The following is a 27,437-nucleotide window of genomic DNA, read 5'->3' on the forward strand; positions in this document are numbered from 1 at the left end:
TAATAACTTCATTTTAAGTTGTTTTCCTCTGTAAAAACCATATTTCCGAATAAGGTCAGATTTTGAGGAACCAGAGACTTCCTCTATAGGAAGGAGGAGAAAAAAAAAACAAACAAACGACAAAAAACAAAACAAAACAAAACTGTTAAGACATTTTAAAAAAATAGACTCCTGAAAGTAAGGGGAAAGACACTTTGAAAAAAAATTTTTTAAAGAATCAAATGGCGGGGTGCAGTGGCTCACACCCGTGATCCCACCACTCTGGGAGGCTGAGGCAGTTAGATCGCTTCCTCCTATGGAACTTCAACCACACCCCCTTTCCAGGGGATACAGTTCAACCCATTATGGTTATCCCTTTGGGGGCGATTTTAAAGGCTATTTGGAAGCTGAAGATGAGGCTTTAACCTGGTGTGAAGGGGAGTTGGAACATGACCCCAGCAACTTGACATGACCTTCCAAGAGCCTAGTTACAAGGAAGGCTCTGTGACAAACTTCAGGGTCCATGATGGGGGACGGAGGCAGAAGCCCAATCGTGGTGCTACTGATGGTCCCGGGTATCCCAAGGAGCAAAGGACACAAAACCTCTGCGAGAATGGCTCCATCACACAGTCCACCTGGGATTCTCACAAGTAAAATACAGTGACAATGGCAGAGAAGTAGCAAAGTGGGCGGTGCCTGTAGCACAGCGGTTACAGTGCCCAGCACATGCACCAAGGGTGACAGGTTCGTACCCAGCCAGGACCAGCTAAACAACAATGACAACTACAACAAAAATAAACAGCCAGGCATTGTGACAGGTGCCTGTAGTCCCAGCTACCTGGGAGGCTGAGGCAAGAGAATCACTTAAGTCCAAGAGTTCGAGGTTGCTGTGAGCTGTGACACCACGGCATTCTACCCAGGGCAACAGCTTGAGGCTCTGTCTCAAAAAAAAGGGTAGCAGATTAGGAAAGAAAGTCAGCAAAAACCATTAGTGATAAAGCCCAAAAGTTAAGATAAGGGAATGCTGATTTAAAAGATACTATATATAAAATAAATTTGTTTAAAATGATTTTAAACTGTTAAGACATTAAAATGGACTCCTGAAAGTAAGAGGAAAGACACTTTGAAAAAAAATTTTTAAAGAATCAAATGGCGGGGTGCGGTGGCTCACACCCCAGATCCCAGCACTCTGGGAGGCTGAGGCAGGCTAAAGCTTGAGCTCAGGAGTTCAAGACCAGCCCGAGCAAGAGCGAGACCCCATCTGTACTAAAAATAGAAAAACTAGCCAGGTATGGTGGTGGGCATCTGTAGTCTCATCTACTCGGGAGGCTGAGGCAAGAGGATAGCTTGAGTCAGGAGTTGTGAGTTATGATGACTCCACGGCACTCTACCAAGGGTGACAGACTGAGAGTCTGTCTCTAAATAAATAAACAAATGAATAAATACTAAATAAATGAATCAAATAGATAAAGTCCCCCTAAAAAGAGAAAACATAGTCAATAAAATTAGTGGATGGCTTAAGGAGTAGTGTACAGTTACTTAAGTTTGCTTAATAAAATAAGTGAATGGGTTAAGACATAGCTTAAGATAAAATGTCAAAGGCATATACCTGTGCGCTATAAATAAACTTAAAATTATATTTCATTATTTCTCGTTATCTGTATATTTAAAAGGAAGATAAAGAAAACAATAAACATTGACTCAGAAGTGCTCAATACTGCTCCATAAAGTCCCGTCAGCACGGCCAAGACAATCGAGGTCACACAACATCATGTAGCAAATGAGTAAATCCATGAGTGTTGCTGGAAATAGAATGTTCCCTGACAGAGAAAGGAGACACATATATTAACTAGGGGGATTGAGGGCAACGCCTATGGTTTTAGGCGTAATTTGGAGGGATTACTGTGAATGAATTCACGATTTTGGGTGGTGCCTGTGGCTCAGTGAGTAGGGCGCCGGCCCCATATACAGAGGGTGGCAGGTTCAAACCCGGCCTCGGCCAAACTGCAACCAAAAAATAGCTGGGCGTTGTGGTGGGCGCCTGTAGTCCCAGCTGCTCGGGAGGCTGAGGCAGGAGAATCGCGGAAGCCCAAGAGCTGGAGGTTGCTGTGAGCCGTGTGACGTCACAGCACTCTACAGGCGGCAAAGTGAGACTCTGTCTCTACAAAAAAAAAAAAAACAGAAACACCTTTTCTGGTTTAGTACACTGAAATGACCTGGAGCAATGACCCTCACACAGAAATAAGCACAGCCCGGACAGCGGGCTTTGTTTCCAAATGCCATTCTCCACCACAGGGAAGCAGGGTCTTGGGGAAATGGCTCTGATTCAAGGAGGGAAAGGAGAAGCTGACCTTGGAACAGCTTATGACATAAAGCAAAGAGGTGCTCACAGCCTAAGGGGATCCTGCTGGCCAAATTGAAGACAATCCCAGCATTGAAGAGAATCGTGGAGAATATGGATTGCAGCACGCTGACAGAGAAATAATTGACAAATTTGCGGCAATGGAGTCTTAATTACTTAACACCAGCTAATATTTGTAGAAGTGATGATTGCATTAGAAAATCACCATTTTAATGGGTGCAGTTGCTCACACCTGTAATCCCAGCACTCTGGGAGGCTGAGGCAGGTGGAGCCCCTGAACTCAGGAGTTCAAGAACAGCCTGAACGAGAGCGAGACCCCATTTCTGCTAAAAGAGTAAAACTAGCTGGGCATCGTGGTGGCAACTGTAGTCCCAGGTACTTGGGAGGCTGAAGAAGGGGGATCGCTTGAGCCCAGGAGTTGGAGGTTGCTGTGAGTTGATTCCATGGCATTCCACCTAGGGCAACAGAGTGAGACTCTGCAAAAAAAGAAAAGAAAAAAAGAAAAGGAAATCACCATTTTGCAAACACAAATGTGTAATTGACTCAGACATGGCTTTTTCTAAAACAATTGGTCAAAATACAAAGGGTGCCGAAAAATGTATACTCATTTTAAGAAAGGAAAAAACTGGAGGCGGTGCTGTGGCTCAGTGAGTAGGGTGCTGACCCCGTATACCGGAGGTGGCGGGTTCAAACCCAGCCCTGGCCAAAAACTGCAAAAAAAAAACAAAAAAAAGGAAAAAAACTGTATTAAAATGATAATACTCAATATATACTGGCAACAAAAGATGAATCCAACTCCTGTCCCAACACCTCTTACTAGTGCAGAATTCAGATATGATTTGAGTGTTACAATTTTAATCAGTATTTCCCTTTCTTGAAATGTGTATACGTGGTTCACACAGCCTCTATATTGTTGGAGAACAAGATATTTACAAGGTGTCTGAGTATCAGCCCTTAGATTACTTATTAATTACAAGTACAAGTTGCTTGTACAATGGAAAGACTCAGCAGTCACCACTTTAACCAGTGACAATTCATGGGGTGGGACGTGGTTTCTCAGCCTTTTGCCTAAGATGAAGTGTCACAATTCACGGCACAAACTGACATTGCCTTCCTCCTGATGCCCAGGTCACAGGAAATGCACACTGCCGCCTGAGTTATTTCCCTTAGAAAGACTCTAATTTCACTCCCAAGCTGATGCAGCCTAGTAAAATTCAGAAGGAGGCAAGGATGGGGTATCAAAAAGTAAAGATGGGAGAAGATTCTCGAACGTCTGAGGGGCTCACGTTCAGTCCTGGGCGCCCAGCTTCCCTCAAGATTCTCTCCTGAATGGCCAACAGTCAGGCTAATGCTGCTTCCTCTGGAATTTTCCAGTATGAGGCAGCAGGGTCCTGGCTACAGCTGTTATTTAAACCTGTGGTAAAAGAGCTTAGTCTGGCATAAAGATATTTTATTCATACCCATAAAGCAGGTCCTGGGCTACTTTGAGTTTTGATGGTGACACTGGGGCTGACCACAGATGAGCTGGGCACTGCATGTCTGTTCACACCCCCAGAGTCTGGAAAAGCAATTCCAGCTTTATCCCAAATATTAGCCACCTCCTTGGGGGGCAGGGGCTTGACAACAGGGCCTAAAGCTGCCCCCTCCACCTGCCAACGCTTCGAATCCCCTGCTCAGCCTGAGCCTATGAGACAAGTGGCTTCCAGAACCGTGCCTGAGGTCAGGATATCTGAACGTCAGGCCAACTTACCACAGCACTTGGTCTTCCTCTCAGTTTGGGGGAGTTGGGGGGAGGGGTTCTATGCCTTTGTGTTTATCCTTATTTTACCTTTCACGGGATCTTTTTTGGCAGGTTGTAAAGTACATCCTCTCTCCCCAGGACATTCTCTGCTGTGCTGCAGTCCATCTGAACAAATATGTATTTACAACGGGTTCTTTTTTAAAACATGCATTATGTGCCTAATAGACTGAATGACTCTTTGGGGGAAGTGCGGCATAGATCCCGGCAGTTTTTTGCTGTCTATAACATTCACCTCTTTTATATGGCTATTTATTTTTCTGCTGGTTTGGATGGTGAGAAGGGCTGTGAGGAGGAAAAACCATATACCCACATATGAACAGCTATATATAAAACCAGGAAATTGGACTTATAGTACTAATGATCTTTGAGGCTGATATGAATTTTAGTTCTGTGCTGAAAAAGGAAAAGAAAAAAGTAACGTAAAAGACTCTTTATCCTGGTTGTGAGTTACTTTATAAGTTTAAATTTGGGGAGCAAATTCTTGTAACAGAATGATCTCATTTATGAAATGAAGTGAAATCCCACTTATATTGGGGAAACAATAGGGGAACCTTATTATCTCTAGTAACAAAAAGTCTAAGGACAAGACAACTCCAGAGATGGTCAATCTACAGTTCAATGGTGTCCAACAGGACTCGGATTAAATCTTTATTCTATCTACTACTTCATCATGTTAGCTTATGGTCATGCAGAAGACTGCCAGAGTTCTAGCCGTCATGAGTCAACCCATTAATGGCCTATGGAGCAGAAGAGACCCTTCTTTTTTATATCACTTTAAAAGTAACGTTTCCTCCTAGGAGAATTCCTTCCCCCATCTTAATACAGGCCTATGGCAAAGGCAATCACCGTTAGAAGAAATAAAGCCACAATGATTAGCCCTGATCCAAGGTTATTACGCTTTATTTATGTCAATTACATCGTCAATATTTACCCCATTAGAAATCAAAACCACAAACAAAATTTAAAAATGTGTTCATTTATTTGAGAAAAAACAAATACGTATGTTAATATAAATAGCATAGAGTTAGGAAAAATAACTATATTTTCCAAAATGAAAAACGAACAGTGGGAGAACTGGTATTCTTTTATATTGTGGTAATTTTCCAACGCCTGGTTGATTCCTCATACCTACTTTTGCCATCGGTCTGCTGTGATCTGTTGTTTGGTTGAAGCATATGAAGAAATCTAGCTACCCAGTTGCAAAAGGGAAGAATATTTTAAGAGCCTCTTTGGATAACTGCAGACATGCTTCTTTGATAATATACGAAAACTCAGCAAGTGGTAGTTTTTTTTTAAGTATGAGGTATAGCATGAAATCTGAAGCATATCAAAGAACTGGGTTTTTATTTCATTACATTAAAATCCATTCTCTATCTAACTTGCTGTCTGAATGGGTCCAGCCACATTTTGTAACATCATATAGGGGTCATTTCCATTCATTCAACCAGTGGAAAACACTAGTCCATTGAATTATGCAAATCTTCCAAGGTTGACACCCATTGTTACACCATTTGAAAAATAATATTCAGTAAAGTCTTCACTGGTCATCAGGAAATCTTAAGCTATTGGGGAGTTATTAATCTCAGGACGGAAAATACAATAGTTCTAAAAATTATTATTTTTCTTGAAAACTTAAATTTTGTCACTGGCAACAGATACTCTTTAGATGTTTTCTTTGTTTATTTTTGAAGAAAACATCTGCCAAATCCCCCAATTTGAATAACCATTAGTCAGATGTTCTCTAAAGCAAAAATGATGTCTTACAAGAAAAGCTAACGAGTTCCGAACCCAACTTGAACCACTGCCCAAGAAAAGGACTTTTCCTGGAGATGCACACGTCCATCGTACCTGGGTATGCAGCAGAAATGATGTTTCCATAATTCCCATTTCTACTCAGAATAATTAAATGGCCTGTACTCAAGAGTTAAGACTTAATAAGAATCATAGGTTTTACTGTTTCATCTTGATGTCCAAAAAAACTGATACTTTAAACCGTGAGTAGTAGAGATCACAACGTGTATTAGGGCCACTGCCTTGAGAGGTGCTGGGTCACTAGCAATTTTGCTCATTGTCGCTTTTTTACCCTTCAAGTGAATGTCAACATGGAGAAAAGAAGACTAGGTCTCAGCATTGTCATGAAAATACTTTTGATTTTAAGGAGTCCCTGTAAGGGTCCCCAGGACCCTGGGTTTCTGTTGATCAGACTTTGAGAACTATTAGTTCCTATCACTTGGGGTTTTTCTCTGCACCTGGGATAATTTCATTCTCTTAAAAGTCATGTTGTGGGGGCTGAATACCAAAACAGACATGGTCCCTGACTACAGGAAAGAAATGAGGGATAGCTGCTGGGCAGGCAAAAGTGTTTGCCAGAATGCTACAAGGTAGAGCTCTATATACCACAGAGACAACAAGGAAAGTGTTACCCTCCCAGACTTCCTCTAGAGACCTAAGGGCCAAGGCCAGCAGCATCTCCACCTTTCACTCCTTCTGGGAGGATGGGAGCTGGGGAGAGACCAAGGTCCTGGATTTGATCAACAGCCAGCAGCTCCAGGCTGGGTGCCATGCACGGAGATGAGAACAGTGTGACACAGTCCCAGCACAAATAGATCTTAAAGCTTACAAAGGCAATCAATCAATCAATCAATCGAATATATTCATTCATTTTTTTCACCAAGGAAGTGCTTGAACAAGGCCATGGAGTCAACAATGTGAACGAGACATGGTCTAGCTTCACAAAACTCACTGTCATGTGAAGGAGATATGTACTTTGGGATATTAATATTTGTTTAAAATCAAATTGGACTTGTGACAACGACTTTGAAGAAAGAGCAGAGAGGTTCATCAGCAGTACCCAACTGTGGTGCCCTTCTTGGAGGCCAGGGAGAATTTCCCTAAAGAAAAGACAATTGACTGAGTCTTGGGGGATGAACCCAGTGAGGTCAGCAGAAAAAGCATCACAGAAGAGGGATGGCGACTACCCAGGCATGGAGACCCAGAGGCAGGCTGGAGCTGTCTGAAGAGGAAGAAGGCAGCCTCATTTCTGGACAGCAGAACCTGAGGAGATAGTGGTTTGAGGTAGAGCTGGGGAGAGGGAGGCTGGATTGGGATCACGAAGAGCCTAATTGACCAGGGTAAAGAATTTTGGTTTTCCCATTCTTGAGACACTTTACTAAGAAGAATGTGTTTCTACTCCATCCAGGTAAACACAAAAGATGTGAAGTCTCCATCTTGTCTTATGGCTGAACGGTAACTCCACGGTGTACATGTGCCACGGTTTGTTAATCCATTCGTGGGGTCATGGCACTTGGGTTGAGTCTGGGTATTGGGTATTGGTAATTGTGAATTGAGCGGCAATGAACATTCTACTGTCCAATGGACTCAATAATAATACAATATATATACAATTACACACCCACATGAAAGAAAAAACACAAATATTCTGTAGGGAGATGGTGGTGGGAGGAGGGAAGGTGGTTGGCAGGGTCTTACCTAATGTGCACAATGTGGGGGTGCTCAGCACGCCCCCCCCAGGTGAAGGGCTCAACTCCAGCTTGGACTTTATCTTAGAAATGAAAACAATGTAACGTAAATATTTGAACCCTCATATTAATCTGCAATTTAAAAAAAAGAAATTTTAGTTTTGTCCTAAGGAAAATAGGAATCCTCTGATAAATTTAACATGAATATTTAACAGGAGAATAACATGGTAAAATTTGTATTTTCACCATGTTATTAGTTGGCTTAAGGATGGAAAATAGCCAGGAGAGAGGAAGGGTGGCTATGGGAAGTGGTCAGGGAATTACTGGAATCACCTGGCTCATTACCAGACATATACACAGCACCTCGCTCTGCCTGCCTTGCTACTGAGGGCCAGTCATAGGTGGGGCCAGCCATGGGTGGAGCCAGTTGTGGGTGGAGCCAGTCATGGGTGGGGGTCAATGGTGGGTGGGGCCAGCTGTGGGTGGGCCAGTCACGGGTGGGGCCAGTGGTGGGTGTGGCCAGCTGCGGGTGGGGCTAGCTGTGGGTGGAGCCTGTCATGGGTAGGGCCAGTCATGGGTGGAGCCAGTTGTGGGTGGGGCCAGTGGGGGGGGAGCAGCGGTGGATGGGACTAGCTATGGGTGGAGCTAGTTGTGGATGGGGCCAGTGGTGGGTGGAGCCAGCTGTGGGTGGAGTCAATCCTGGGTGGAGCCAGTCATTCCTCATGGGAGACTTTGCAAGGCTCAGAAGACCAGGAGACGCTGCAGGGACATGGCAGAGCCTTGAGCACCAACCGAAGAAGAGGTAGCCAGACAGGCATCATCTGCTATAAAGCAATCAGGAGGAAACTCATTCTATCAAGTCCTCTTCTTGTTTAAAGAAATGGAAATCCAACAGAAAAATGAAGTGATCGGAGAGGATTCCATAAGGAAAGGGTGGTCCTGGAGTTAGCAGGTGCAGGACATATACACCAAACGTCTGCCGTGAGGCTTCAGGTTGAATCAGCCCAGAGAGTCACTGAGCTCAGGTCTTTTTATGCCCTCAAGTAATGGGTGAATCAACGTCAAGCAAGGGCCAGAAAACCGACTCCAACCTTCCCTCCTGCAGACCTGACTTCCCCTCCACGGTGGAACCACTGTCTGCAGCCGCTGAGCTGTGACTTTCTCCCATTACCACCATATTTTCTGTTCATGACTGGAAGCAGGGGTGTCCAACCTTTTTCCTTTTCTGCTGTATATTGGAAAAATAAGAGTTGTCTTGGGCCACACAGTAAACATACAAACACTAAGGAGAGCTGATTAACAACAACAACAAAGGTCTGATACCACAGAAAAAGCAAAAAAAGGTCTCATGAAATTAGCACGTGGTCCCCACACAGGCTGCTGGTTGGACACCCCTGACTGTTAGAACTCTACTGAGACCTTAGTCACTTAATGAGAGGGGTGACAGGGACGGGCGCTGTGCTCACGCCTGTGTCCCAGCACTCTGGGAGGCCAAGGTGGGAGGATTCCCTGAGCTCAGGGTTTCAAGACCTGCCTGAACAAAGCAAGACCCTGTCCCTACCAAACATCAAAAAACTAGCTGGGTGTTGAGGCGGCACCTGTAGTCCCAGCTACTGGGGAAGCTGGACAAGTGGATTGCTTGAGACCAGGAGCCTGAGGTTGCTGTGAGCTGTGATGATGCCACAGAGTAAGACTCTGTCTCAAAAAAAAAAAAAGAAAGAAAAGAAATGATAAACAGGTGGATCTTCTAGGGATGTAATACTGAAACTAGTCAACACTCTGGTGACATTAGGGAAAAGTTTCTGTAATGACTTAGGATGGGCTGACGATCCTCAAAAATGCTGCAAATAAATCATAATGGACCCCTGAGCAAGTGGGCACCGCAGACGTTGTTGGGCTGCTGGGATTGTGCACAGGGGCTTAGCCGTGTTGTGAAGACAAAACACCTGCAGTTGGCCCGAGGCAGGTGGAAACTTCAGCAAAGGTGTCCAGTCCAGGTAACAATCTCACCTGAGCACCACCTCTCCACGGGGACGATCACGGGGGGCAGATTATTGATTCTGATCTCAGAACACAGCAGTCCTACTGTTCTTCCTTTGCTTTAAGAAATAGTGATTTTAGGGCGGCGCCTGGGGCTCAAGGAGCAGGGCACCGGCCCCATATACTGGAGGTGGTGGGTTCAAACCCAGCCCCAGCCAAAAACTGAAGAAAGAAAAGAAAAAAGAAAGAGAGACAGAAAGAAAGAAATTAAATAATCACAGAACAAGGTGATTAGCAAGGCCAGCCCAACACTGTGGTTCCACCAGTGTGTGAAGTAAGCTCTGGTGGGAAAAGGGACTGCAGACATATTAAACCAAGCTTTAGACCAGGGCTTTCCAACCTTCTCTATCTTATAGCGCATTTGAACCTATACACTTAAATTACATTGATCAAAGAAAGAGTGGGGAAAAAAAAGAATATGCTTACTGTGCTTTGGACTTCTTTAGATAATAATTTAATTAATGATCTTTAAAAATGTTTGCAGCACACCTAAGATCCTCTCATGGCACACCAGCGTGCCGAGGCACAGCAGTTGAAAATCACTGCTTCAGCCCCACTGGCGAGACGCGTGGAAACCATTAACATATCTTAGGCCACAATAAGATGAAGAATAAAATCCGCTCCTGGCAGCAGGGGTTCCCATAGAGATCATGCCTGTTCATTACAAATAAACCGTACAATTTGCTTGCGTTACATCTCCAGTGTATCTTAGCTCAAAAATAAAACTCCTAATAGAATAAAGGCCCTGCCTATAAATCTCAACACATCCTGCATTATTAGGAAAACTTTTTAAAATTCATAACTTATTAAGTCATAAACTCTTTTGATGAATAAGACCCCACATACCAAATGGTGAAATGCTATGAGATCTGGTAAAAGAACAAACCTGTTGAATAAATCTGCTATGCAAAAATTTATCTCAATGTTGTATATAATGAAACCCTTCTTAAACAAAACCCTGATAAAACAATAAACCTGCTCAAAGATTAAATTTGCTGCACTCTGGGGCCGTATTTCTCACCTGTTTTTGGAGCTGCCAGACAACACAACCTGTTTAACCTCTGTAGTCTATTTTTTTTTTTACACCATTTTTTGCTGTTCTGTTTCAATCACTTCTATGGCTACAAAACATAAGGAATTTCCCACAGACACAGCATGGAATGTTACTAAATTATTACCATGGACAATGTTGGCAGGGACGAAGTTTCTCCCCAGTTTGGACCCCTCTTTCTCAGCTACCCTACCATGTTTTATTTTAAAAATCTTTTCTTCATGTCTGGCTAAGCCTTATTTTCTCTAATGAATAAAAGGTCCTGGATTCCTGCCCCACTGCCTGCCCCCCAAAGACGATGGGGAAATGGAAAGCAAGCAGAGAGAGAAAAATGAAAAGCTTTGAGGTGAGGCCTAAAGATGGGAAGAAGGGCCTAGAATGGAAATAACAAAACAGACCCCCTAAGTTTCTCTTCACAGAGTATTAGAGGACAGGGCAGAAATATGGTCATTCAGAAAACTGACCAGTAGTGGGAGCTATGCCGATATCCAAGGGCAGACATAACCAAGTGACAGGCAATGACTAGCCATGGTCCTCCCAGACCCCCTTCCTCCAAAGTAGAGAAAGTAGTGTTCAGGGAAGGAAAAGTCACCTATAAATCTCAAAGAGAAATAAAATCTGCTGATGGATTTTAAATTACTTTTTTGTGTTCGCCTTCTTAGCCAACCCATTTAGAAAAATATTACTAAACATTCAAGTAACAGACATCCACCTAAGAGCTGAACTTCACCCTGGTACCTTTGGGAAGCTAAACGCTGATTTTAGAAAGGTCTCCATTGCAGAAATAATGTCTAGAATTCACATCTGGAGAGTTCCCTCAAAGCGAAGTCATCTGGTCTCTACAGAAACACTAGTCTTCCTCACTGTCATGGTCATTGCCCCTCACAGTCCTCTGGGGGGACTGGCCTTCATTCACCCATTAACTCACTTATTATGCAACTGAGGTCCTCATATTTTTAAGGTCTTACGGCAGGTGCAGGGAGTGGGGTGTTGGGGGAGCAGACAGAGATGAGCAAGGGAGCCCGACTTTTATAAGCGGCTGCACTCTCCGTGAAAGTGTCTGTGCCCTGTGCCCTGTGCCATCACCAGGACGGCAAGAATAGCACAAAATGCTGTGTTGCCCGACCCCCGTGAATACACCAAGTAGACCATTTCTAGATGGTTTTAGTCTCTCGGAGGCTAATAATGATGCAAAAACAAATGAGCTGGGGGATCATCATTTCATTTTCATCATCATATTTATTTAATAACAGCTTCATTTATATATAATTCATATACCATGAAATATACCTTTTGAAAGTGTACAGTTGAGGGAATTTTGGTATATTCATGGAATTATGTAACTATCATCACTATCTCATTTTAGAACCTTTTTATCAATCCCCAAAGAACCTCTGAACCCATTATCAGTCATTCCCCATACCCCTAGCTTAGCTTCTAACAAATCCGAGTCTTTCATCCATTCGTGGATCGATGGGCACTTGGGCTTTTTCCATGACTTAGCAATTATGAATTGGGCTGCAGTAAACATTCTGGTACAAATATCTTTGTTATGATGTGATTTTTGGTCTTCTGGGTATATGTCTAGTAGAGGAATTATAGGATTGAATGGCAGGTCTATTTTTAGATCTCTAAGTGTTCTCCAAACACCTTTCCAAAAGGAATGTATTAATTTGCATATGTACACCATGGAATACTGTGCAGCCTTAAAGAAAGATGGAGACTTTACCTCTTTCATGTTTACATGGATGGAGCTGGAACATATTCTTCTTAGTAAAGTATCTCAAGAACGGAAGAAAAAGTATCCAATGTACTCAGCCCTACTATGAAACTAATTTATGGCTTTCACATGAAAGCTATAACCCAGTTATAACCCAAGAATAGGGGGAAGGGGGAAAGGAGGGGGGCAGGCTGAGGGGGATTGGTGGGATTACACCTGCGGTGCATCTTACAAGGGTATATGTGAAACTTAGTAAATGTAGAATGTAAATGTCTTAACACAATAACTAAGAAAATGCCAGGAAGGCTATGTTAACCAGTGTGATGAAAATGTGTCAAACGGTCTATAAAACCAGTGTATGGTACCCCATGATCTCATTAATGTACACAGCTATGATTTAATAAAAAAAAAAATCCGAGTTTTCTACCTCAATGGATGTGTCTACTTGGGACATTACAGATAAATGAAATCATTCAATATTTCTGGTCTTTTGTGAATAGCTATTTTCACTTAGCATACTATTTTTAAGGTCACCCGTTTGTAGCATAATCAGTATTTCATTCCCTTTCCTTGTCATTCCATTATATAGATATATTTTATTTATCCACTCACTAAGTAATAGATATCTTAGTTGTTTCCACGTTTTTGAATGAAAATGTTGCCATTAAATATCTGTATATAAGTTTCAGCATGGACGCTCCTGTTTTCATCTCTCTTTGGTATACTCAGAGAATTACTGAGTCATACCACAACTCTCCATGTAAATATTTGAGGAACTGTCAAAGTGTTTATAATACCATCAGTGATGTACTATGACTTAGTTCCTCCACAGCTTTGCAAATGCAGTAGAACTTCCACAGCTGACCACCTCCCTGCACCGACCACCTCCCTGCACTGACCACCTCCTTAAGTTGACCTGATTTTCATAGACCAGACATGTACCACACGTACGTGTCGGGACAGTGGGCCCAGTTCCTACGCTGACCACCTCTGTGTGTTGACCAATACGTTACAGTTCCTTGGGTGGTCAATTCACAGAGGTTCTGCTGTGGTTCCCATTGTCCGCCTCTGGTTTAAGGCATTCTTGTGAATAGGAAGTGATGCCTCCAAGATTGTGGTTGTTATTTACACTTTCCGAATCATCAGTGATGCTGAGCAGCTTTTCCCATGCTTGTTAGCCATTTGTATATCGTCTTTGGAGAAATGTCTAAATATTTTGCCCATTTTTAATTAGGTTATTTATCTTTGATCATTACATTTTAAGAGTACTTATATAATCTAGATATAAGATCTTTATAAGGTACATGATCTGCAAACACTTTTTTCAATTCTGGGGACAACCTTTTCAGTTCCTTGATTGTGTTCTTTGAAATTTTTAATTAAGATAAAGTCCACTTTACTATTTTCTTTCTTCTGTTTCTTATGGTTTTGGTATCATATTCAGGAAAACCATGAAGTCATGAAGCATCACGAAGGTTGACCACTTTACCTTCTTCTACTAGTTTTGTAAGTTTAACTTTTACGTTTATGACTATGATCCTTTTTAAATTGAGTCTTGTGTATGGTGTGAGGCAGGATGCCAACTTTATCTTTTTGCATGTGAATATATAGTTATCCCAGAGCCATTTGTTGAAAAGAATACATTTTCCCTGTTGAATTGTATTGGCACATACCATTCAAAAATCAATTGATCGTGGATAATATATATGAAGGTTTCTTTCTTTGTTTTTCCCTTCCCTTCTCTTTCTTTCTTTCTTTCTTTCTTTCTGTTCTTTCTTTTCTTTTCTTCCTTCCTTCCTTCCTCCCCCCCTTTTTTTTTTGGTGCTATGACTTGGATGCCAACTGGAAGGTTTATTTCTCCACTTTCAATTCTATCAGCTCCACCTCCATCTGTCCTTACGTCACTCCCCCATTGCATTGAGTACCGTAGCTTTGCATTAAGTTGTAAAATTGGTTTAAGTATGATGTGAAACCTTGGTTCTTTCTCAAGAACGGCTTGGCTATTCCAAGCCTCTTGCATTTCTACAGGAATGTTAAGATCAACTTGTCAATTTCTGCACAAAGGGAGCTGGGACGTTGGCAGATGTTGAGCAGAATTCTGTAGATCAATTTTAGAACCATTGACCAATACAACTGCATTCCTATCCACAAACACGGGACGTCATCTCATTTATTTACATTTTTTTAATTTCTTCTTTTTTTCTTTTTCTTTTTTTTTTTTCCTGGGGCTGGGTTTGAACTCACCACCTCCAGCATATGGGGCCAACACCCTACTCTTTTGAGCCACAGGTGCCGCCCATCTTCTTTAATTTCTTTCAGCAATGTTTTATAGTTGTCAGGACACAAATCTCAATTACTTATTAAGTTTATTCCCAAGTAGGTCTTATCTTTTTTGTTTGTATTACAAATGAATATTTTGAATTTTTGATTGTTCAATAATGGTGATAGAAATACAGCTAATTTTGCATATTGATTTTGCATCATACAACCTTGCTGCCGCATTCACTTACTGGTCTAACAATCTTTTTAGCCACAATTCCTAATATGTTAGGAATTTTAGGATTTCCTGTTATTTATGCATGATCTTATCCATAACTAGAGAGTTTTGCTTCTCCCCCATCTGGATCCTTTTGTTTATGTTTTCTTATCTGATTGCCCTGGTAAGAACTCTCAGTACAATATCAAATATAAGAAATGGCTTTGAGGCGGCACCTGTGGCTCAGTGAGTAGGGCGCCGACCCCATATGCCGAGGGTGGCGGGTTCGGACCCAGCCCCAGCCAAACTGCAATAGAAAAATAGCTGGGCGTTGTGGCGGGCGCCTGTAGTCCCAGCTGCTCAGGAGGCTGAGGCAAGAGAATCGCTGAAGCCCAGGAGTTGGAGGTTGCTGTGAGCTGTGTGAGGCCATGGCACTCTACCGAGGGCCATAAAGTGAGACTCTGTACAAAAATAAATAAATAAATAAATAAATAAAAAAGAAAAGAAATGGTTTTGAAAACTTCCAATAGGACTTCTAAAGCCCTAGGATATGTTGGAGTTTTCAGAGCCCCCTCTACTCACTTCATTCCCAGATTTTTTATTTCAATGTTTTGGCCAGCTTCTTGTCTGCTGTATTTGGTGTTATAGTCTGAGTCCACCGTAATGGTAAATACTGATTTTCTTCAACAAATGCCCCAGAGATGGGGCTGTTCCCAATGAGGGTGCACCAAGGTAGACAAAGACAAGCCCTAAGAATGGGGCTTTTCTAGAGTGTTGTCCAACAGGTAAAATAGTGACAGTTCTTAGGAATGGGAGCTTTGTGGGGAAAGCTCCAAATCCACAGTGACACGGTCTATTTTTTTTTTTTAAGACAGAATCTCACTGTGTCCCCCTGGGTAGAGTCCCACGGCATCATAGCTCACAGCAACCTAAAACTCTTGAGCTCAAGAGAGCCTCCTGCCTCACCCTCCCGAGTAGCTGGGACTACGGGCTCCTGCCACAATGTCTGGCTAGTTTTTCTATTTTCAGTAGAGACGGGGTCTCGCTCTTGCTCAGGCTGGTCTCCAACTCCTGAGCTCGAGTGATCCACCTGTGTTGACCTCCCAGCGTGCTGGGATTACAGGTGCGAGCCACCACGCCCGGCCCACACTGACACCGTCTAGAATATTACAGAACTGGAAAAAGGAGGATGAAAACAGGGCAAGTTCAAATGCTTTCACTCTTGTTCTCCTTGTCAAGGCTCAGCTAGGATTTTTTTTTTTTTTTAAATAAATGCTCTTTGGGTCATTGGAGGGCTTTCGTTTCCAGAGTTTGACAGTGTTCCCAGTGTTATCATGTTTTTTGTGAAGCAGCAGAACCCCAGGGGCTTTTCCCCACCATTCTACAAAGGCTGCCATCGGGCTTTTCTATCTCCTGTTTTCCCTTCTTCCCATGCTCAACCCAACCCAGTCACTAAACAGAGCCATGTGCATTTTAATCCAGTTTTTCTGAGACTGAGTTGGTCTATACCACACGCCAGTAACAAGTCCCCTTATCCTCTGAGATGACATCTTGAAATCCTCCTAGAGCTGCGTGGAGTGAGAGTCAGAGCATGCCCAGAACTTTGACTTGAAAATGAAACGGTAGTGATCAGACACAGCTAATTGGCATTTGAGTAAAAAATCCAGCTTATATGAAATGACCTGGGTGAGGAAAACATTTTTTTGAAAGACGTGGCGCAGTGCGACCCATGACGTGGTACCTAAGATGCATTTTGATCTCTGACATGAAAAAGGTTGTTAATAAGAAATAGATATTAAAATGAAATGTTAAAATTATCGAAAGCAATTAACCGTAATTGTATCCGTAAGTCTCCAGAGCAATTAGGAAGTGACTCAGACCCAGTTGCACAAGCCTTGTCCCCGCACGCTCTGGTCCCCTCGTCCACTGCTTGTCCCTCCGGGGCCTGGCTCTGCAGTTCAACTTACATTTGTTTTTATTTCCTTCCCAAACGGTAACTGGCCTCGGCTCAGACGCCGTGATCTGGCATCTCACAGCCATTTTTCTGAACATAAACAGCCTGCATTTAAAACTCTCCAGGTCATCTGTCTTCATTTGAAGACTGGGTTAAAAAATAAAATTAATGATTGCTATCAGGGGGAAGACGAGCAACGTCTTTGGTGAAAAGTAGCTCTGCCATGTTTGGCCAAGGCTGACATCTTTCACCGGCTGGAAATGGCTGGATATACTTGTAAACATTATTAAAAATAATAACTTAATGTTTCCTTCCTGTGACTTGCTAGCATTAGCAAGGTAGTTCCAATTAGTATTTCCTCTGAGTGAGAGAGGCCTTTTACTTCATTTCATTTAAAAGGGGATTTGTTTTCTAATTTTTACTTCTGCGGTTGTCGATAATAGAACAGGGCCGAGTGACGGCTGCCTCCCCCTGCCCCCATCACTTATATTTTGCAAAGCCACGGCAAAGGAATATGCATCTTTGATTTTATTTGCTTTAGCCACGCTTGTTCGGTGAGAGAGAGAGACACATTTACATCCCTCTGAGCTGGATGGTGTTGTGTGGAGTTTTAAAACACAAGTAAATCATATCAAGGGACTAAATCATTTTGTAGGATTTTTGAGAGCGAAGGCAAATAATTCAATGATAAATTAGTAAGAATGGCTTGGAATAGGATGCTTTTGCTTGGAAAACACAGCCTCGTGTCCCCTCAGAAGGAAGTAGGAAGAGAGAGAGGGAGGAAGGCGGAGGGCGGAGGGGCTGCTTCCCCTCTGCCCAGGCACCTTCCACAGGGGAGGAACCTGTGCTTTTTGGTTCTGCTTCCACTCAAGTGACTTTCTCTTTAATAAACTCATTTCGCTTTATTAAAATCAAAAATATGTTTTTAAATGCTAAGTGAGACACGCATTATTGCAAATGCAAAGCTGCAAAATATGTTTGGCAGCCTCAAGGTAATAATTTCTTCCAATTTCAACACAAAGTTGGTGAATATTTCCATTGATTATGTTGGGCGATCCGGTCGTCATTTAATCATATTAACATATAACGTGCATATTCAACGTAATCTCACGTGCTTGCTTATCTTACACCCCAGAAAGCCTCCCAAGGCCACCGGTACGCGCGCGCCAGCCCACACTCTCGCGCCCAGTCGTTTCCTGTGGTGGCTTTCACCGAAGTCCCATTTCACGTCCAAGCCCAGCAAATAGCTGTCTTTGGGAACTGACATAATGGAACTTTTTAATAGCACAACAGAGCAAATCATTATGCAGAAGACAGGAGGCACCATTTACAACATTAATTAAGTCCAGGGAGAGAAGGGGACCAGAGAAACCCACTTCACTTTATTTTAAGTGCCTTTGCTTAGAAATCCATGTAGTGGGCTTCATGAAATTGTGGTGGAGTCCAGCAGGCTGAACTTGTGCATTTTTTTGTACATGTGGGGTGCTTCAGGTCTATTTGTTTTTGTAGCATGTTAATATGTCCAACCTGCCAGGACCTGACAAAGGATCAAGGAAGACAGAGGGCAGAGGGCTAAAAGCCCACCTGATACCCTAACCCTAACCCTAACCTAATACCCTAACCCTAACCCTGACTCCCAACCTGTGAGATGGGAAGGACTTGGGTCCATATCATCTGGACCTGAGAGAGGATAACCTGAACCCTAACCCTGACTCCAAAACTGTGGAAAGGGAAGGCAAGGAGTCTATATCCTCCAGACCTGAGAAAGGTAACTCTAACCCTAACTCTCAACCTGTGTGACAGGAAGGCCTTGGGTTCACATCCTCTGACCCTGAGAAACCTTAACCCTGACCCTGACCCTGACTCTGACCCTGACCCTGATCTTGACCCTAACCCTAACTCTAACCCTAATGCTGACTCCCAACCTGTGTGATGGGAAGGCCTTGGGTTCACATCCTCTGGACCTGAGAAACACTAACCCTGACCCTGACCCTAACCCTGACACTGACCCTAACTCCCAACCTGTGTGATGGGAAGGCCTTGGGTCCACATCCTCTGACCCTGAGAAAGGATGGAGGACAACACTCCAAGCCTGAGTGTGGAGAAGAACCTGTTCTCCCCCAAGAAGGGTCTCTAGTACACCACCTCACAGGTGCCCTGCTTCCCATCCAAACTCCTAACCCACTTTCTGCCCAAATTAAACAGCCACCAGGCGAGTGGACTCATAGCCCACTAGGAGCAAGGAAACAGGATGGCAGAGAATTCTGAAAGATGCCAGGAAAGGCTCTATTTTCTTCAGCTCTGATGCTCATGTATGCATCTCACCCAGTGTTAGGTTCTGGACTAGGAGTCACTCCTCGACCTGAACCCGTAAGGCCCAGGGCTCCCTTGTACGTTCAGTAAGACCCATGCTCCATAGGAGTAGAAAGGAGCTCGAGAGAGACGGCAGAGACTCCCAGGGAGAGACTGAGATGGTTCAGGGGAGGTGAGAGCAGGTGAGGGAAGGGAGGAGGTGGTGAGACCAGGGGAGGGAGGCAGCTATACATTACTCAGAGTACAAACACAGCCGAGCATGAGCCTGGCCTCGACCGATTTGGACAGATCCTTTCTTGGAGGAGGGCTCAAGGCTTTGTCAAGTTGACCCAGAGTGATGGGCTTTTAGGAGAGATCAAAGTAGAATCTGACTCCAAGGTTCACAGCTGACACCTGGGTGCCCAGCCTTGGCTCCCTGGAAACCATATTGCCCCAAACTCTAGAAATTAACAAAATGATGTAATTCAGCACAGAGCAAGGCAAATGATTTTCTTCCTAGCCTTTCTTAGAGGGTCTGCAGGACATGGAAGAGAGGAAGAATTCTGAAGAGAGCTATCTTATGGAGCAGCCCCAAACATGCCAGACTCGCTGACAACTTACGGTCAAGTACATGGCTTTTTTTTTTTTTAATTGAGCCACACCAGAATTAAAGCAGGTAGTGGAGAAATGGCATCACCTATAATTTAATGGACTAAATTAGGATCTTTCCACTTCTCCAGAATTAATACAATGCCATTGCTTAAAAAATACACACAACTTTCTAATTCAGATTCATTGTAAATTCTGATTTTGAATATTCTGAATCCCTTATAGAGTTTCACACCAAATGAGTGTAGGATGGAGAAGCTCGTGTGAGGGGTAATGCATAGGGGCTTACCCAGCACCCAGGAGGCCGGAAGTTGAGAGGTCTCTGGGCTCCACGTTCCAGGCAGAAGGAAGGTGACAGAGAGGAGAGATTGCTTGAGAACATGTCCTGCTGTGCGTGGCGATTTGTTCGGTATCTCAGTGTTTGCTCTGTGACAAGTTGGACTTTGGTACAAGGTCAGCTCCTGAATCTTGATTATGTTTTTTTTCCCCTTGAGCCAGGAGACATTGATCTGCACATCTAGTTTACCTTGTTTTCTTAGCCATTTGTGACACAGTACAACAGTTCCCATCGAAAAAAGTGTCATGTAAATAAATTACAACTTAGGACGTATACATTAAATAATTTTATAAATGAACTTTAAAAATGAAGGAATAAAAAATGCCGGGCCTGGCTTGTAGAGCAATAGTGATTATTCTGATCATGTTGTCATGTGTAATGAAGCACAGACCCATCATTAATCAAAAGAACCAATCAGATAACTAATTTAGGCAATATTCTTTACCACAGGACATGTCGGTCAGTAAAAATGCATTAAAATACCAAAAGATCAATAGCGGCCAGAAGGGACTGTGTTTACAAACCGGTCTTAAACTTTAGGGTATTAAATTCTCAGTCATATTGGGTATCTGTTTGGTAAAGATAAAGGAAAAGTTCAGAGAAATGAAAGTTGTTTTCTTTTCTTTCTTTCTTTCTTTTTTTTTTTTTCTTAGTTAATAGTGCGCTCGTAATGTATACTATAATAAATGTACAGAGTGTTGTGTTATTTTGTGATGAATGGCAAAAGTGTCCCCAGCTCCCTTCAGAAGCATTTTCAAGGCTCAGAAAAAAAGGACTATGGAATGAGCAGGGGATTGACAAATTGGCCCAAAGATGGCAGTGGGAGGTAGGCAGGGCCTGGTTGTTTAAAGACGATTTATGTTTAAAGCAACTGGAGTCCAGCACCCTGGTCAGGCCTCACAAGTGGCAGGCAGCACCACGTCCATGGCGCCTCCACTGCCCTGGGTTTGAAAGGACTGTTATCTCTCTGGCAGGTGGACACAGCCTCCCCGCAGCACATCCCCTTGGCAGAAGCTTCAGCCTGGCCACATTTCCTAATGAAAACTTCTGCTTCCCATTTCTAGCTATACAAAATGCATCTTGTGAAAGTTCAAAATGCCTACATCCTTTCTTCTTTCCTACCAAAGAAAACACATTAAAAAAAAAAAATTATTCCCCCTGCTGATTGCTCAGAGCTAAGGTAGCTGCTCAAGAAGGCGGGAGTCACACAACAGGACAGGCCCTTGAGGAACCACCAATCCCGGCTGGTGCTAGTTTTAGGGACACGGGACAACCTCAGACGAAGGCCACCAGAGAAGGCCATGGAGGAGCCCTCAGGGCCAAGCAGGAAGGCTGCTGGAAACTCACTGGCCATAGCTGACAAGTACTGAGTGTGGTCTGGGTGCCCAGGCTCTTTGCAGGGCTCCTCAGACATTGCAGAAAACAGCTCTGCAGGAAAGGAGAGCTTGGTTCCTGAATTGACTCGCGCGGTATTTACAATGCACCTGCTGCATGCCCACAGACACTGTCATCATTCCAACATGAAACCCCGAAAGAGAAACTGGGAACATGTGGCTTGATTGATGCCACACACCTCCCAGCTGGAAGAAAGCATGGAAAAAGGAAGGAAGGGCGGGGCGGAGGGAGGGAGGGAGACGCCGTCTTCTGGCCCAAGTCCTCCTATCACTGTGGTCCGGCTCATATCCACGGCCGCTTTCTAGGCAGAAAACAAGATGTCCACCCGGGCTGACTACTCCCTCTCCTGTTCACTCTTCAACCCATTCCTTTTTTACCCCCTTAGTTAATTTCAGATTACTAGGAGGATACTAACAATTAGGCTACCTTGTTTGCATCTGTTGCGTAAGGGTCAAGTTGTGATCCAACCCATTCCCACCTGGTTTCCATGTTTGCTGTTCCATTAAAACAGCCTTGATGAGCCAACAATGAGTTCCAAGTTCCCAATCCAATAGATACGTGTAAGTCCTTAAATTCTTTAACATTCCAGCACTATTCCTCTTTCCCAAATGCTCTCAACCCTTGGTTTCCAGAATTCTTTTTTTTTTTTTTTGAGAAAGTCTCACTCTGTCACCCTAGGTATAGTGGCGTGGCATCATCGCAGCTCACGGCAATCTCCAACTCTCAGGCTCAAGAGATCCTCTTGCCTCAGGCTCACAAGTACTGAGATTACAGGTGCCTACCACAATACCCGGCTAATTTTTTTTTTCTTTCTATTTTTAGTAGAGACAGTGTCTTGTGCTTGCTCAGGCTGATCTAGAACTCCTGATCTCAAGCAATCCAGAGTACTAGGATTACAGGCGGGAGCCTCTGCCAGTTCCGAGAATTTTCAACATTCCTCCTTTCTTCTTCCTCTCTGGCCACATCCTCTATCTTAGAGCCCTTTGGTGGCCCTTCATCTTCCACATGAACTCTGCATGACCTCTAGATGTTGGAGTGCAATAACACAAAAGTGGAAGCAACTTGCATCTCCAGCAATAGGGGCCGTGTGAAGTGAATTGTGGAGCGTTGATTCTATGAGATCCCAGGCAGCAAGCTAAACAACCAAGTGAAATCTATGTATCTTGACACGGGGAGATCTCTAAGATATATGCTAAGTGAAAATAAGGGACATTAATGTAGACAAACATGCTGTTCAGGTATATCTAGAAGTGCATATAAATATAGGCTACGCGTTTTAAAACCGGCCTACACAGTGCCAGTACGACGAATCAATATGGAAAGAGCACGGAGACCAGGGCGGCCGAACAGGATATGCCGTTTATCTCTACTGATAAATACTTTGACAGAGTCGTGTCTTTTGTGATTAAAAGAATGTTTTAAATGAATAGCTACCAGGGCACCTTGAGGCTCACTCCCTCCTCAAAGCCTTACCCCTGCTCGTTAGTTGCTCATCTGGTTCAAGGGCTTAAATCTCATCCATTTGAAAGGATCGTTAGTTCTCTAGATTCTGTCTTCCCTGGGAGCCCCACATGTGTCTAGAGGACTACCCTTTTGGATTCTCTGCTGCAGATGTCACCGTCACCTTTGCAACCTTCAATGACCCTCTAGAACACTTATTTTTCTCCCTAAATCTGTGTCTTAATTTCCCCATCTCAGTGAACATCATTGCCATCTATCCTGCCGGTCAAGTCAAAAACTTACAGGCCTTGCCTGACCCTCGCCTCCCCCCCACACACACACCCTTTGTCTGCTTGATGAGGCTGATGCTGTTGAATCCCCATCCTTCCCCCTTCTCTCTAAGCTCTTCACTATCACGCAAGGTCCGGCCACCAGCATCTCTCACCTGCGTTATTGCCACGCCTCCTCCTTGGTCTCTCTGCTTCCCCTTTTGTCACTGTCCACTCAGTTATCCCCCCAGCCATCAAAGCAACCTTTTCCATGAGTCAGAACAGTCATCTTCCCAGATGCTGGCCGCTCATGGGACCCAGCCACCTGCTGGCCTCCTGGAGAGAGCATAGAACACAGCTGGTGACTGAACGCTGCTGGGATGCGTCCAACCACAGTGACTTTATCTTTGCTCAACTTGGTCTCTTCTCCTGGAGGAGGTTAAGGGTACTCTACTGGATAAAAGGAAAGAGTAAGGGAAGACACAGATGTGGCTTCAGTAGCCTCAGTGGAAACACAGAGTAAAGAGCTTCCTTTTGCCTATGGAAGTGTGAAATATCTTGGTACAATCTCAGTGTCACCACTGAGATCAGACAATGCCCACAGCAGGCAGCTCAGGTTGGGGCCAACCTCAGCTCCACATGGCCAGAGAGTTGCCCGGGGCATTGGAAGCCCAGAAAGTTCTGGAAGGAGTCTGCAAAAAAAAAAAAAATACAGAGGCTCATTCTGTAGAACTTAGAAACTTGTTCATTGGAGCCCTTATTCTGAAATGAGACTCAAAACTAGCTAGAAAGACATTGAACCCAAGTCTGTTAGACTTTCCAGAATGAACTAGAGATAATTGACTTGGTTGTAAGAATTACAGCTTTTCGTGTCCTCAGAGAGAACTTCATAGGACAATTCCTGAGTAAAGACCAGGACCAAGTTTTGGGGAAATGATATCATGACACCAAGTTAGCTGCAAATGAGAAACAAGTGTATTTGCTCGCAGTATGTTTGAAAATGTTCCTGTAAGGAGAATTAGTTATGCTTTATTCTAATGAGAAGTTAGCAATTGGACGTTTATAATTCTAACACAACGATGTGCACGGGTATGAGTGAGTTGCTGTACTTATTTAAGATCAATCGTTATTAGCATTGAGCTATATGTGCTACATGAGCTCCACATTAAATGAAAGAAAAATTCTTTCCAAGAAAAAAGAGATTAACACTCTGGATGGCCAACATATTGGCGATTCCAAATACTGTGATTTCTGATGTGCTAGACAGATTCCAGTCGTCCTCCAGCCAACGATGGTTAAACCATATGAAGTATGTGAAAAAGCCCACAGCACAGAAGTAGGTAGCCAGAATTCATTTATTAATAAAGCTATTGACATGTTTTAATATTTATAGTTATTTACCTTGCAAAGGAACTGAATCAGGGGGTACAGAGATCTAGTCACTCGGAGAGGCGGTGTTTGCCTAGGCTAATAGCTTCCATCTGGAGGACAGACAAACAAGAGCAGGGCTGGGATGGGCCACCACGGTCCTTCTCAAGGACTCCGCGGGAACACCGGAGAGGAGGCATGCACAGCACCTCCAGCGGGACGGCATTCATTTTCAAGTGCCACTGCCTGCTCCCGTCCTGCCTTGCAATGCCGTGGGCACCCCACGGCAGCTCTCTATCTCCTGGACTGGCTCCTAGTTGGGGCCCAGCTCTTCAACTTGCTCCTTTTTCTCACACCTGACCCAAGTCCAGGGAGAATAAAGAGGGACTTCAAAGACTGCCACCATGGGGGACAGAGGAGAGAGTGACATCTCAGGCTAGAGGAGAAGGGGCCCCCCAGGAGGGTGAGGAGCATGAAAGAGCTTTAGCAACAGAAAGCGTGCAGACGGATGGGAGGCGGGCCTGTGTCACTCCCAAGGGGTCACCTGCAGCCTCTAGGTCTGCCAAGTTAGGCTGAGTCACACTGCAGTAACAAGCAAGCAAAGCAATGCGGGAAACCCCGGAATATGCGTTTCGCTCTTACTTCCCGATCTTACTTATTGGCAGGGGCTCTGTCACCCGCGCACTGAGGACCCTGGCTGATGGGGGCTCCGTTTCCACCTCTGTTCTCTCCAGCATCACGGCACAGGAGGAGTGGACCTGAGAGTACTCACACCAGTAACAGAGCTCTAGTCACAGCCCGGCGGTGAGGAGCAGTCAACCGCCACTCCTCAGTTCGAGGGAGAAGACCAGCCCAAGCAAGAGCAAGACCCCATCTCTACTAAAAATAGAAAAACTAACCAGGGGTTGGGGTGGGAACCTGTGATCCCAGCTCCTTGGGAAGCTGAGGCAAGAGGACGGCTTGAGTCTGGGAGTTTGAGGTTGGTGGTGTGGTGTCTTCATGACCCTTCACCCAGGGCAACAGAGTGAGATTCTGTCTCAAAAATAATAATAATAACAAAAAAGCTTGGCACCTGTAGCTCAGTGCGTAGGGCACCAGCCATATACACTGAGGCTGGCGGGTTCGAGCCTGGCCCGGGCCTGCTAAACAACAAAGACAACTGCAGCCAAAAAACAGCTGGGCGTTGTGGCGGGCACCTGTAGTCCCAGCTACTTGGGAGGCTGAGGCAAGAGAATCACTTAAGCCCAAGAGTTTGAGGTTGCTGTGAGCTGTGACGCTACAGCACTCTACTGAGGGCGACATAGTAAGACTCTGTCTCAAAAAAAAAAATTACAAGGTAGATTAGAGCCAAGTTTCTAAGAAATATATTGAATCTGTGTAGTCTCAAAGAAACAGCTTTTAAAAACTATTAGCCTGATCCATTCGGGAGGTCATGAATTTTGCTGCTTACCAAAACTTAAGCAGTGACTATCTCTGTTTCTAAACAGACATTAACATATCTATAGTTTTTCCTTGAAGAATATAGCAGCTTATTTTTATTGAATATAATTCAATTACTTTTTATCTCATTTTTTTTAAAGCAGCGTATTCAAATCAAACCAGGACCTCTTTCCATTTGGGGCCTGGTGACAGTGTCTTTTGTACCCAGCTAAGCAGTCTTTGCAGTGTTTGGCTCTGCTCCTGCTCCGAGGGTAGGATTTAGAACAGATGCCAACTTTCCGGAGCCGGGACGCTCCCGAGTTCTCTGCTGATTAGTATGCTGCATAATTAGATGTGACAGCCCGGAGATTCCTGGCCACACACCATTCCTGCTGGGGGAAGCCACTCTGCTTCTCTGGGAAGATGCCCCTCTGCAGAGATTCCACAAGCTGGAAGTTCCTCTGTTGGCCCCGTAATTCTTCCAGGGCACCTGGCCATAGGTCTTGGGGCTCAGGGAAGCTCAGCCCCAGGCTGGCAGCCTGAAGCTGCTGTGTGCATAGACTCAGCACCCATTGCTACAGCCTGCTGGGAAGTCTTTGTGAGGCTCCCATTTGCTGAAGAAAGCTCGGTGGTAAGTGAAGAGCTGGGCAAGTGAGAAGGGCTCTACCCTTTCCACAGTGGGAAGGGCCCACCCTGACAGCTGGCAGGCCCAGAGTGGAGGCTCTGTTTTCCCTCCATCTAGTAAATGTGCTCTGTTACATGGGCACAGATAACCCTGACCCTGTCCCCTTCCCCTGTACAGGGCCCCACTGGCTACAGAGGCACTTGGAGTAGAAAAGCCTGGATCTCACATTCACCCACCATCCCAGAGAGGACCCTCACTGTATAAGATCCTACCAGCAGGAGCCAGGATGTTGTATCTTGGGGTCAACAATCAGAAGCACCTACTGTACCCTCAAGCCACGCCCAAGCCATACTGATTCAGTCCTGGTGTAGTGGGGCAGAGTCACAGGATTGCAGCCGAGCAGGGAGCCTGCATCTTAGGGAGAGTAGCCTCACCTGAGCCATACTGATTCAGTCCTGGTGTAGTGGGGCAGAGCCACAGGGTTGCAACCCAGGGAGAGGAGCCTGCAGCTTCAGGAGAGCAGCCTCATCTGAGCCAAACAGGAAACCACAGGTTCAATGACCACCCACAGGGAACAAAGACAGAACTCTGTCCTCTTTGCTTAAAACCTAAAATATGGACTCCTTGTGAAACACACAGACATATCACTCACTTATTGATCTAGAAATTTCCAGGGAAAAAATCCCCAGTTTGGAGAACACTGCCTGGATAATTGCTAAGCAGAGGGGTGGGGCACCCGAGGTGAGATAATGTTTGCTGCTAGTAGATACTGGATTTCGAAGAGAGATTGTTGCCTTAGTACTTGACAGTGCCTCTTCATT

The 27,437-nt window shown here is 44.3% G+C and overlaps 1 long non-coding RNA gene across 3 annotated transcripts; it reads right to left on the bottom strand.

Annotated features, from left to right (window-relative positions):
• Positions 1-1,635: 1,635 nt before the first annotated feature.
• LOC128597562 (uncharacterized) lies at positions 1,636-20,168 on the bottom strand. 3 transcript variants are annotated; one of them, XR_008383282.1, is made up of 4 exons: positions 20,053-20,168; positions 17,974-18,122; positions 7,632-7,692; positions 1,636-2,817 (listed from the first exon to the last, which is right to left on the bottom strand). It is a non-coding gene; the product is annotated as an uncharacterized LOC128597562 (long non-coding RNA). The 3 variants fall into 3 exon arrangements; XR_008383284.1 differs by lacking the exon at positions 1,636-2,817 and adding an exon at positions 5,124-7,196; XR_008383283.1 differs by lacking the exon at positions 17,974-18,122 and having other exon boundaries at positions 7,632-7,704.
• Positions 20,169-27,437: the final 7,269 nt, after the last annotated feature.

The sequence above is a fragment of the Nycticebus coucang genome, chromosome 10 (genome assembly GCF_027406575.1).
Source record: "Nycticebus coucang isolate mNycCou1 chromosome 10, mNycCou1.pri, whole genome shotgun sequence".
In the NCBI taxonomy this organism is placed as follows: domain Eukaryota; kingdom Metazoa; phylum Chordata; class Mammalia; order Primates; family Lorisidae; genus Nycticebus; species Nycticebus coucang.